Genomic DNA, 14,557 nt, shown 5'->3' on the forward strand with positions numbered 1-14,557 from the left:
AAAATAACGTTGAAATAACTGGGTGGTGCAAGCCATCAAAAATCACACTGGACATTTCCATCAATGTGTTCCTTGTAAGTTTACCAAATAAAGCATCACCATTTTCTATCAAATATTTACGATTTAGATTGTCAGCATTAGGCAGTGTTTTAGCTGATGGACAGACAGTACCGTCACACAAAGTCACAGATACATACAGTGCCTATAGAAAGTCTACACCCCCTTGAACTTTTTTCACATTTGGTTGTGTCAGTGCCTCAGAGTTTCATGCTTAAATGAGGATTTTTTTCCACTTATCTACACACCATACTCCACACTGTTAAGGAGAAAATAGGTTTTATTAAAAACAAATTATATATTAAAAATCAAAACTGAAAGATCATAATTGGATAAGTCTCCACCCCCCTGAGTTAATACTTGGTGGAAGCACCTATGGCAGCAATTACAGCTGTGAGTCTATTGGGATAGGTCTCTACCAACTTTGCACACCTAGATTTGACAATATTTGACCATTCTTCTTTACAAAACTGTTCAAGCTCTGTCAAGTTCCTTGGGGCGCATTGGTGGACAGCAATCTTCAAGTCATGCCATACATTTTCGATTAGATTTCGGTCGGGGCTCTGACTGGGCCACTCAAGGATATTTACCTTCTTGTTCCTTATCCACTCCAGTGTAGCTTTGGCTGTGTGCTTTGGGTTGTTGTCATGCTGAAAGGTGGACTTCCATCCCAGTTTCAGCTTTCTTGCAGAGGGCAGCAGGTTTTCCTCAAGGATTTCTCTGTACTTTGCTCCATTCATTTTCCCTTCTATCCTGACAAGTGCCCCAGTCCCTGCTGATGAGAAACATCCCCATAACATGCTGCTGCCACCACCATGCCTCACAACACGAATGGTGTTCTTTGGGTGATGCGCTGTGTTGGGTTTGCGCCAAACATAACACTTTGCATTTAGGCCAAAAAGTTCAATTTTAGTTTCGTCAGACTACAAAACTTTTTGCCACATGGCTACAGAATCTCCTGAGTGTTTTTTTGCATACTTCAAACAGGATTCAAGGTGGGCTTTCTTGAGTAATGGCTTCCTTCTTGCCACCCAACCATACAGGTAAGATTTGTGGAGTGCTTGGGATATGGTTGTCAATCTTTGACCAATCTTGGCAATAAAGCCTTGCAAAGTTGCCATTGGCCTCTTGGTAGCCTCTTTGATCAGTTTGCCTCTTGTTCGGTCATCCAGTTTGGAAGGACAGCCTGATCTAGGCAGGGTCTTGGTGGTGCCATAAACCTTCCACTTCTTAATAATCGTCTTGACTGTGCTCCAAGGGATATTCAAGCCTTTGATATTTTTTATACCCATCCCCTGATCTGTGCCTTTCAACAACTTTGTCCCAGAGTTCTTTTGAAAGTGCCTTGGTGCTCATGTTGTGTTTTTGCTTTGAAATGCACTACCCAGCAGAGGGAACCTACAGGAACTGCTGAATTTATCCTGAAATCATGTGAATCACTACAATTTAACACAGAAAGGTGATTGGTTACACCTGAGCTAATTTAGGATTGCTATTACAAGGGGGGTGGACACTTATGCCATTCTACACTATTTGTTAAAATACATTTACATTACTCAAATTGGTTCCTAATTTTGTATATTCATGCTTGTCTACAGATTTTCTTGACAAAGGGAGCTTTGTCAGCAGCATTCTTGCTCGGTCCTACTAATTACCACAAAGTACCAAAAATAATCTTTAAATAGCATAAACAACAATGCATTTGTGTCATTTGAGCCGATGTACTTTATTGTGTTTCAGTGCGGGGTTAAAATTCCTCCCTGCTAAAACCACGTGAAATTTTTGTAATTGTTAATTGTTTTTATTGTTTAGTTAATCCCCTGCACCTTGTGCTAATTGTAAATTGGAGAGGTGCAGGGTATTTAAGAGAGGCAGACAGTTTGTTCCTGGCTGCTGAGTGGAGAGCCTGACTGTTTGTGTGCGAGAGCAGTCGTTGCAAAGTAAGTCATTGTGTTTGATTTGCAGGTAAATGGGTTAGCTGGCCTGCGTATTAGTCAGGGACACATTAATGTTTAGTTAGAGCTCCAGGAGAGAGCTAGGTGTTTGTTTCTGTTTTGTTTGTTTTCATTCTGTGTTTATTAAAGTGCGCGTCAGCGCTTTAAAAATCCATTTCCGTGTCCTTGGGTCTGCTTTTAAAGGGGCAACAAACTCAGTTGCGAGGATCTTTCACAGTATACAGTATAATCTAATTACAGGGCATTGCAGATTTACCAGCCTCTGCAATGCATCAGCTGCTTCTTTTGTTTAGTTAGTCATTTTTTAAATGATTAACCTACAGCAAACATGTTCAGAGTGTAGACAAAATGTCAAGGAAAATGCTAAACGTTACACAGTATCATTAACTCTTCAGAGACATAAATACATCTTTATTTTCTGTATACCTGTCTCAGGAATGCAGGAATAACTGATCAATAAAACAGAATTAGTGTATTGCAAAGATGCACCACTGAAACGCATCCATGATCAGTTTCTATAATAAGTTGCATGTACCTTTCATTAATGCATATACAAAGTTAAATGTACTGTGTTGAAGTGAGGCTGTCCACATTTAGGATTCAGGCAATGTAGAGCTCAGGATGATAATTGTGAGAAGTAGCAGATTTAGTTTTACGCTCCATTAGCGTCCGCTTATCTATCACACTGGAGTTGTTTTTTTTTTTTTTTTTCTTTTTCCAGCCCAGTCACAACTCACTTTTAACTAGTGTGTTCTATTACATAGGTCCAGGAAAAAAAAAAAAAAAGACGATGCTTGGTCAGCCATTTTCTTTATGTAGAAAGAGAAACACTTGTTTAATAAAAGTAATGAAAAATGACAATAGATGTATTTAATAAGCACCAGAAGCATGTATAACCTCCTTGCCATGTCCAATAGTTCCATTACACAGAATATACAGAGTAGTAAGTAGATACAAAGAAATAACCTGATGCAATTGGGAAATGTGTCATCCACCCAGGATTAAACAAGATCAGATACAGAAGTAGCTCTCCACTGTTTATTAATATGATATGCTTTTAAAAGTATTATGTTTTTCTGAGACATGTGAACTGCATTTCATAAACAGACCACCGTGAGGACCAGTCAAAAGTATTCTGGAGCAGATGGCAAAAAAAAGACACAGGTTTAAAAGTTTGCACTTGAAAACCACGGGACACATAACAACACACCTGACTAAAATACAAAATAAAATAACTCCCTCTATAATACACATATAGTGAAGTAAAAATGTAACTTTCTGTGACAAGCAAACCAAGTGCGAGAAGGACAGTGGGTTGGGCGAGGGGAAGAGGGAATGGGCTCGCCCCAGGTTCGCCTGCTGGGGCGGGGCTGAAGCTAAGCTGAAGTGTCTCATCTCCTGAAGAAAGCTGCAGCTTCTCTCTCAGCAAAAAAGTAAATACATTAGAAAAGATAACCATGTAATATTCCTAATATTTATTTAGTTATAAAACAAATACTGAATAAGATGTCTGTGTTATAAAGTGCCAGCGCAGCTTTTCTTCAGTTCTGATACTGTACCAAATGGAGAGACAGAAACAGAAGTTACACTGAGAAGTTGTTTACAGTTTGAACACCTGTACTGTATTTATTGTAGAAACTGTATGAGTCGCTAGTATAGGGAATTGGTGGACATGCTGTAAGAGTGTTATATCCAAGGTGCATTATAACCAAGAGCCTTATAGCGAGGGAGCACTGTATATATATATAAAATCCATTATTTAATTATAGGTAATTACAACCAATTAGGAGACTCCATTACAGAATACTACCAAGCTAGTGACGCCAACAGAACATTCATTCAGATAGAATGTATAGCTCTAAAAAACACACAAATTAAAAAAGGTAAATTAATCTGTAATTTAAAGCAATAAAAGCTGTTTACCAATTGCTAATTGCTATAAAACCTTGAATAGAAGGCATTATCTGTACAGTAAGTTTCCAAGCAGTCAGGTAACAGACAGTAATGCTCTTTAAGTCAGGGATCTATTGCTTAATTATTGACCCAGAATATATGTTAATGATAAGTAGAGCTGTGCTCAAAGGCTCGTTTGCTAGACAGGAATTCTAAGGTGGTTCTAAACTTTTGAAGGTTCCTCAGGCAGCATTCACGCACTGTATTTTTTATTTTTTTTGCACTTGAGCAGTGCTCTAAACCCACTCTGAACCAATATGACCATGCATAGGCCTTGAACTAAAACGAGCATGACCTCTATGGCGACCTCACTATACTGAGTTTACAAATGATTGAAATCCTTTTACATTTTATAGAACACAGGCCCTTGTTTGTCCACCAAATAGAAAACAGTTTATAGTACAGTTGCAAATACATTTTACCTTTATTATAGCATTGTGCAAAAAACCAAGCTTTATGTATAAAATGAAGCATACTTTGATTACTAATATTGCAAAACACATGGTCCCGCATGTCTATGCGTTGAAGTAGGTTTTATAATAGTTTAACCTGCTCAGATAACTATTTATTTATTTTACACACACACACACACATAATACATTGAACAATTTATAAGAAATACAGTGTTTTACTAAATTTCCTTTTGCAAATTCAAGATACGTAAAATTTCTAAATATGAAATAGAAATTTTACTAACAAAGTATTTTATTTGAAGTGCTTTCTGATCCTTCTTATTAGCAATACAATTTAGCAGCAAATTTTAACTTTCTTTTGAATGGCTTTAAAATCTATTGTACTGCAAATAACAGGTGAATGCAATTTTGCAAGGAGTGCCATGTTCTGTTTTGTTCAGCATTTTATTTTCTGTGTGTTATTAAACGTAGTGAGCGCCAAAGAGTCTCAGTTTCACCTGCCAGAACTGCCTGCCTGGGTGTTTCTTTCTGACCTGATGTCACCCCTACAGCCAGCCTGTTCACAGTGGATTATGCAAATCTAATTACTTTCCATAAGCTGATCACATTCGTGACTTCCCTTCACAACGTGCTGCTACAAACAACGCAGCAAAGACTCAACCATGAGCACCAAGGTGCTTTCAAAAGAACTCCGGGACAAAGTTGTTGAAAGGCACAGATCAGGCCTTAAATATCCCTTGGAGCACGGTCAAGGCGATTAAGAAGTGGACGGTGTATGGCACCACCAAGACCCTGCCTATCTCAGGCCGTTTGCAAGAGCTACAGGCTTTTATGGCCAAGACTGGTCAAAGTGTGCATGTGACAACAATATCCCAAGCACTCCACAAATCTGGCCTGTATGGTAGGGTGGCAAGAAGGAAGCCATTACTCAAGAAAGCCCACCTTGAATCCTGTTTGACATATGCACAAACGGGATTCAGGAGATTCTGTAGCCATGTGGCAAAAAGTTTTATGGTATGACGAAACTAAAATGAAACCTTTTGGCCTAAATGCAAAGGCCAAACCCAGCACAGCGCATCACCCAAAGAACACCATCCCTACTGTGAAGCATGGTGGTGGCAGCATCATGGGGGACTGGGGCACTTGTCAGGATAGAAGGGAAAAAGAATGGAGCAAAGTACAGAGAAGTCCTTGAGGAAAACCTGCTGCCCTCTGCAAGAAAGCTGAAACTGGGACGGAAGTTCACCTTTCAGCATGACAACGACCCAAAGCACACAGCCAAAGCTACACTGGAGTGGCTAAGGAACAAAAAGGTAAAATGTCCTTGAGTGGCCCAGTCAGAGCTCCGACCTAAATCCAATTGAAAATTTGTGGCATGACTTGAAGATTACTGTCCATCAACACTCCAAAAAGGAACTTGACAGAGCTTGAACAGTTTTGTAAAGAAGAATGGTCAAATATTGCCAAATCTAGGTGTGCAAAGTTGGTAGAGACCTATCCCAACAGACTCACAGCTGGAATTTCTACCAAAGGTGCTTGGGGGGTGGAGACTTATCCAATTATGATCTTTCAGTTTTGTGTTTTTAATATATAATTTTTTCGCAATAAAAACTTTTTTCCCCCTTAAACAGTGTGGAGTATGGTGTGTAGATAAGTGAAAAAAATTGGGCATAAAAAGTGCAGCGAATAAAACGTTGCAGTGTGATTAGCCCTTTAGTCTTTGCAACAGCAAAGCTCCCTCAATGCGTGCTGAGAGAGAGATATCTTCGGTGGTGCATCAGAATTTGTTCCTGCAGGCAGGAGAATAAATGAAAAAAAAAACCTACATATAGTACAGAAAATCTATACATATCTTTCTTGGCCTATCGAACTGCTTTTCAAAAAAAAAAAAAAGATTCTATTTTTCACATGAAGAAAAACATCACTGTAGGGTATGGATAAAAACATAAAATATGCAGCCAGAATTTTATAACATGGTCGGTTTGATTTTTGTTTGACTTAAAAAATAAAATAAATAAATAAATAAATATTAATAATAATAATATATTTGGTTCCTATTGCAGAGTAGAGACCAGATATGTAGACCATTATGGGAAATTTACTCAAGTTACCTTTAAATCCTCCATTAATCAACTGTTATACTTACTATGTAGCCTGCATTTTCTACCTGATTTTACTTTCTAAGCATTTACATTGTTGGTTTCAGTTCAGAGAGATTCCGCTTTTAGTCAGCAAACAGTTTCAGTCTGTGTTCCTAACACCTCTACCCCCCATACTGAATAAGTTTAAGTTATTTTTAAATTGGCAAACTTCACTCCAAATGAAGGTAAAATGCTGCCATCTTTTGGTAGTTTTAACATTTTCTTGAGTCAACAATTTCAGCTTGATCAATGTAAGTCAGTAACTGACAGTGCACACAGATTAATTGTTTTCAATGTAAAGGTGCTCAGAAATTGGGGAAGCTTGTGGAGTAGAGACTCAGTGTGCAGTTCAGTTGTGGCCCTGAATTGCTGAGTTGTAAAGACAGACTGTACCTTTTTGTCATGCAGAAGCTTGCAGGTGCCCAGGTCTTTGCAGTACTCCTCCACATCAAAGTTGATTTTCTCGAACAAATTCTTCCCTTCATCAGTTAGTGCAGCCACTGCCTCAAATCCCAGGGGTAAGAATCTTACTTTTCTTATCTACAAGACAAGTCTGTAGAGCAAACAATTATTTTGCTGTGGAAATGTAAAAAAATTGAAATTGTAGAAATCTTGAAATTAATTGTAGCTAACAAAATAATTCTCTAAATCTTAGCCATTTTGCACTTTAAAGCAAAACATGTAATTGTTTTTTATTTCTTTCTTTTTTTTTTTTTTTTTTTTTACAGGGGATATGTTATACTTGCACTCCCTGGGTCATTTCACCTCAGCAGTGTTTTCTGGGTCATACCATGTTACTGACTGAAAGCGTGTCAGTCAGTTGGAGAAACAGCTGATTGACTATTGACAGGAACAAAGTCACTTTATGAGGTAGGGTCGTGGGGACAACAAACCAAGTATAGCACCAGGTATCATGTTTTATAAAAAAAATTAAAAAATACATGTTTACAGTAACTGAGACATGTATAGTGAAAGGAAGAGCACAGAAGGCAAGATTTGACATTATTTTATTAGCTACAATCACTTTAACATGTAATAAACCAAGTGTGTTAAAGACCCGGTATCATACTGTGGTTTAAACTTTCCTGATGCCACAATATATAGAAAGATACTTTTACGGGCGTTTTTCAGAGTTGGTTGAACTGTTTTAATAATTCAAAATGTGTGTTTGTCTTTTTTTCTATTACAGTAACAAAAAGCTAATTAATTAATAGCCTACACAAAATGTCAGCGTGACCAGGCTTCTCATTAGGAAAGCGGCATGAGAGGATAATGAGTCCTGACCTCCGCTCATAATCAGAACGGTCTTGGTATTTAATTTACTGCATAGAATTACTGCTGAAATATGCATTTTACAAAAATGTAAAAATTACATTTTAATTGTCAACTTCTAATACAATGGCAACCAATAAATAAAAGGATCTGCGTTTTAGAAAGCAAACAAGAAATAAATTAAGTGGTAGGCAAAATGGTTGTCTTAATAAATAATGAACTAGTGAAAGTCAAAGTGTTTCATTAAGATTTTTATGTTGACGCCCTTCTTTTTAGTTAGTTACCATTACTTACCCATCAAGGCAATGGGCAATGAGGTCTGCCATGGCTTTGTGCACCAACCCTCCGAAAACACCCGCGTGAAGATCCTTGTCACTGCATTCCACCTGTACAGGAGACATCAGGTCATTTCAGGCATTTGATATAACAGTGTCTATGCACAGCAAGAATATTCAAATTATTATGACATTTTTTTGCATTGCAAACTAACCAGTGACACTGCAGGTGTTTCAATAATTTATTTAAAAACATTTAACAAATGGCTGATGTAAATTATGTATTTTGTTTTTGGTAGAAAGTCATTGAATTAAGCTATAATGGCACTAATGATATTTGTCTAGGTCATTGACAATTTTTAATACAGACGCATTCTCAATACTGACACTGGCAATCCACAATCAACTGCCAATCCACACACACAGGCGGAGGACGGGTGCAAACCCGGGAACTCTCGCAGTAAAGATAGCGCCGATACCGCTGTACAAGAGCCGGCTCCTTTGCAAGGAGCGTATATCGGGCTTACGTCTTCATGTGTGATTATGTCACTTGCCTGCCCTGCTGCTGCCTTCCCCCGTCCACGCTACAATACTATCAGCACTGAATAAATGTGGTTAAGAAATTAGGCTTGTTCATTTTTGTTTTGCGGAAACAGATAGATAGGGTTTGCCCGTTAACTGTACTGGCATGTATGGCTATGGCCAAAAGTTTTGCATCACCTAGAACAGGACTCCAGTCTTCGAGAGCTGCAGGGTCTTCTGGTTTTCATTTTAACTTAAGCTCTCAATTAACATAATTGATCTAATGATTTGTTCAATTTGACAATTAATATTTTTCAACATTTGATAGTTTTAAAAATGCTCTTGATTCAAGGTACACTGCCTATGAAACATTTGAGGCCTGAAGAGAATGTGTCCAGTTAATCAAATAATTAGACCAATTAAGTAATTGAGAGCTTGGGTCGAACGATAGTCAGAAGACACTGCGGCCCTCCAGGTTTGACACTCCTGGTCTACAATCATAGGATTGAGACATCTTTTTTGTTTTTAAATAAACTATATAAAAAATTTAGATATTTTCTTTAATATCATGCTGCCACGTCTGCTGCGTTTCGCAGATTTTCACGTACTCTTTTTATTCGGTCTTATTTATTTTCTATTTACTCTGCACACGCTCTTAACTCAGGGGAGGATAGAGATGTTATAAACTCCTAGTGGTTTTATGTTCGAGCACTGGACGAGCTGTATGTATGTCCATATAACCTCTATTTAATCGGAAAGAAAGGCACTCAAGACTCATTCATTTGAAGTTTTACGAATCAGAGCAATGCTCTTTCACTTTATTAAAATGCTTTTTTGATAGGTAGGTTGATCAGACCACCAAACTCCAATACATGTAGTCTACAAGAACCCACCTCTATATTTCAATTTCATTCAATATAACACTCTCTTAAAACCAAAACATAGTTTCAAAACCTTATAGCAATACAACCAATACATGTGAGATATAGCAATGTTAGTAATATGCTTACCTCCTATTATAAGGAAAAGTAGCGTGAACAAAGGAATCAGAAATCTTGTGGAGATCTACAAGTGATGGACCACTTCACTCTGCCAAGCAAAGTCTTGATTGTGGTACCCCTTTACGAAAGGTGTGAGGTTTTATAGGATTTGTCTCCATAGGAATACATGGAGAATCTTTATCAAGTCCAACCTTATCTCTTTGGCACACAACGGCCTAAAAATTCTCTGTCTCTGTCCCATGAGTTTCCTAACAGCACGAATTCAGCAATTTAGCTAAGTTCATGCTGCTAAAAATACTTATAGGACAGTTGATTAACTCAGCTGAACTGCGAATGATCTCATATTTTTTTTAGCTGCACAAAAACCAGCTAAAACCATTTTGCTAGCTGTGCACTTAGTTTTCCAATTTCCAGTGATAATTAAGGTTTTTTCCAATTCTTCTATGGTGAGAAGACACTCTAACCTTGACGCTGTTTGATAAGAGAACTCCCTTCCCTTTCAGGCACGACTCTAAGACAGGCTCACAGCAAGTTATAAAGTTCTTACCTTCTTAAAACTGTTTTCTATTGTTTTAAAATTACTTTTTATTATTTGTTTAAGATTCTTATTTTATATTTCAAACAGCATCTCTTTCTGCTGCATCATCTTTTAACTCATAGTCAAACCAAACAGTTTACTCCCTGTAGAACACGATTATTAACTATTTTAAATGCGAACCTATCTTAACGAGAAACAATCTCATGTATATTATTATAACAGGCAGTGTTAAGCATATGGTCTTACACAGACAAATTGTTTTTAGTAAAAAGCAAGCATATTAAATCTTATTTCAACATTTAACAACATTTTCTTAGGTTAAAAAGGGTGCTGTAGAGATATAGCATTCAATTCTGGGAATCAAGCCCATCTTGATAAGAAACTGCCTAAAAACTGTCCACTTCCCAAAAGCTGGCTATGTATCAAATTATACCAGTTTCTTACTACATCATTTTATACATAGAGAACGCATGATTTTCACAATTACAGATATATAGAGAGAATACATAATTTTCACAATTATTGATTAGAGCAGCATTAAACATTACATTTGATTACACATTTACATAATTTTCCAAACTAAAGATTATACAAACACTACAAAAGATTATAACACATATTATTGCATTAATACATTTCATTTTAAATCCTCCAATCCATGTCCAGGATTTCAGCTCGCTCCCAACAGGACTCCATTTCAGTCTTAGGTTCAGCTTGGATTGGTTCAGCAAACACGACAATAGGCTCTCGAATTCATCGTCTTGCATCACAGGTGTGAGTCGCCATGGCCTTGATTTTGTACCTACAAGACACTTGTACACGCTTAGCAGGGACACCTTCCTCACATTCTAATTTTCTCAGATGTGCCCATTTTACTAAGTGACCCTTTCACAACTCATGCATTCAATCCTCTTAATATCTTTTTAGTTTACATTTAAATTAGAGAAAGAAACTCCTGCATAATCATTGCATTCAAACAGGATTCTACAGCGTTTAACCAAATGACTGCATGCCGGACAAAGTCTGGGCCCAGTCACTGATGACTTGCTTTGGCACATATTACATGCACAATCAACAAGAGGATTATGTTTTAATTTATGTGTCAGGGTTATTTCTGCACCATGTAAAATAGTTCTGGATCTGTACATATTGTTACTATACATTTCTTTCTGCTCACACAGAGGCACTTTAGGAGTGATGCCATTCATCCAGAATACAGTAGGGGGCCAAAACTCACTGTTTTTCATATCAACAGGCACCCAACTACTGTTCTGCCTCACATCATCAGTTGGCAGACACAATACAACTGAATCTGAATCAGCTGATGAACCATGAGCCTTAGCTACTGAGATTCTCCATACAAAAGGATTCAATGTTTTACTGACCAGCCTAGCTGATTCAGCGTTACTTGCGACAATGTAATCAAATAAACTACTAAATTATATCGCAAAAGTCTACCAGAATTCATAATAGTAGTACAGTATTTGTGTTAGATTTGGAAGACTATAAAGCAGTATATAATTCAATATGTTAACATAACTTTATTCAGCAGGTTTCATTCAACTTTATGAAGCAAAATTACTGGAAGTTCATTCTAAAGGCTGATACAAAACTTTTGGGGATAGCTGTAGAGCCAAACAAAGCTGATAAATGACAGTTTTGTTTGAGTTATTTATGAACATAATTTTCCCAAGCTGAATGCTATTTAACACTTACTGTTGATCCTCACTAGGTTCACTTATTTCAATCTAGTTTCCTATTTCAAAACTTAAGGCAACTGTTTACCTCTAAGAGGAAATAACAGATGTCCCTGAGTCTGTATGTGATGGAAGGCTTGTTTTTGCCGAGCCAGTAGTTCTCAGAAATGCAGACCTAGTCAACTCCCTTGAAGAAAGAGTCTTTGCGAACGAAAATAAGGTTATCAAGCCCTTCTGACCCAGACTCCTCCATTCCTTCTAAGAAGAACTTAATGTTGAATGGCAGCTCCCTTTACATTTCAGGAATAAAAAAAACATTTGTACTAATTAACCCTAAACTTTAAATGATGGAAACATTTTGCTAGTGCAAAAGCTTACAAATTCTGGCCCTGTACATTTAATTCCTAACACTTAAGAACATAAGAACATAAGAAAGTTTACAAACGAGAGGAGGCCATTCGGCCCATCTTGCTCGTTTGGTTGTTAGTAGCTTATTGATCCCAGAATCTCATCAAGCAGCTTCTTGAAGGATCCCAGGGTGTCAGCTTCAACAACATTACTGGGGAGTTGATTCCAGACCCTCACAATTATCTGTGTAAAAAAGTGCCTCCTATTTTCTGTTCTGAATGCCCCTTTGTCTAATCTCCATTTGTGACCCCTGGTCCTTGTTTCTTTTTTCAGGCTGAAAAAGTCCCTTGGGTCGACACTGTCGATACCTTTTAGAATTTTGAATGCTTGAATTAGGTCGCCACGTAGTCTTCTTTGTTCAAGACTGAACAGATTCAATTCTTTTAGCCTGTCTGCATATGACATGCCTTTTAAGCCCGGAATAATTCTGGTCGCTCTTCTTTGCACTCTTTTTAGAGCAGCAATATCTTTTTTATAGTGAGGTGATTTTGCCATTAGGACAGGAATCGATTCCATGATTTTGAAATACAATATTCAGTTAATGCACAAATCTACAGTAACAGATTAATCATCAGATAACTGATTTTTTAAAGTTAAATGCATATTACAGTGGTTTATACCATAGCACAATTATGGTTTTACAGTTCCCGATTAGCACTAATTTTGAAATACTAAATGTGCTGTGTAAATGACACACCCAGTAGTGGGGGGGTTTCTAAAGTGTATATGACATTGCATAAAATTATAACATTATTTATAAGTTTGAAATGGAGGAGAGAAGTACAAACGGGAGTCTAAATTGCCATTTCGCAGCAAATAAATAAACTAGCTGATCGTGGGAAATACATATTTTTAAATAATCTCATTTCACCCTCTGATGACTTGGAGATGGCATTTTAATAATAAAAACTGAAATGTTACTGAAATATGAAGAAATGTAACAAAAATAGCAAAAAGCTTGCATTACCACGGATGCTGTATTACTGCGGTGGCATGTTGTATGCGAGTTGCATGCAGGGTAAAAAATGACATCATGCAAAAGTATTACTCGTCTCTGAAAAATTAAACAAACCTACTTAAAAGATTACCGAGTCAATGTTATGCACAACTGAAATGTAACTACTAATTGTCTAACTCCCTCAGTAATGTTGTTGAAGCTGACACCCTGGGAGATTCAGGGATCAATAAGCTACTAACAACCAAAACGAGCAAGATGGGCAGAATGGCCTCCTCTCGTTTGTAAACTTTCTTATGTTCTAATGTGCTGATTACACTTTAGCAAGAGCTGCATTTGACAAATGTACAGATTCCTGGAATCTGTACATTTGTCAAATGCAGCTCTTGCTAAAGTGGAACTTCTCATATGCTGACAAGGCATGTGACTTCACCTCTTGCAACTTTAACAATTGTTTTGTTTAACAAACTATATTGTCTATAAATGTTTGTGGTAAATACAATCTACTAACTAACACTTCTTACCAAGTGTTATTTTAAAAGAGAAAAACACAATTTAAAAGAACAAATTAAACAAGAAATAAATGAGTCAAAAATGTGTTCTAATGTGTTTATTATGTTTTTTTCTTTTTTTTTTTTACATATCTTGTAGTTTACACCAACAGCATTTCTGAATAAATCAGTGTCAATATTGTTTTTTAAATTAAGTATTCGAAACATATACTTTGTATCAATTTAGTGTTTGCCATCGTACACAGCTTCAAATGCTAAGTTTCAATGACAGTTATGATTTACAAACCAATGCCTGACAATATTAAAATCCTTACCTCAATATAGAGCTCCTGGTGTTCATCCACATACTTAAACAACTACACCTGATTCACCACAGTTCACTAGCAAAGATCTTCTAATGTTATTACGAAGCAAAGTTACAATAGCCTGTTGCAAAGAAGAGTCCTGAATAATGGATACATTCATTAGTAACAAGCTTAATTGCGTCTGAATGATTAAAGTCACCATGAAACCTGGAATGGCTGAAATTTCTACATTAAATGGGCATCTTATTTCCAGAATTGTTAATTTTTGTATAGTTGTGGCTGACAGATGACAAGGGTGTTCGGATTACATTTTTCAGTTTTTTTCTTTCTGAATGGTGCTTTGTCTGTCGTAAAACACTGCACCATGCTGTTCACTAGCTCTAATTTGATTTCTATTAAAATATGACCTCTTACTATATGAAGTAACTTAAAAAATAGATGGTGAGTAAGTAGATTCAAAAAAATGCACAGAGTCCTTTTCTTCAATCAGTTGCCAGGTTTATTGAAATATGCAGGGAGTCTGGTCCCAGGTACAGGACAAACAATACTCAAC

Source organism: Polyodon spathula, chromosome 4 (genome assembly GCF_017654505.1).
Source record: "Polyodon spathula isolate WHYD16114869_AA chromosome 4, ASM1765450v1, whole genome shotgun sequence".
Classification (NCBI taxonomy): Eukaryota; Metazoa; Chordata; class Actinopteri; order Acipenseriformes; family Polyodontidae; genus Polyodon; species Polyodon spathula.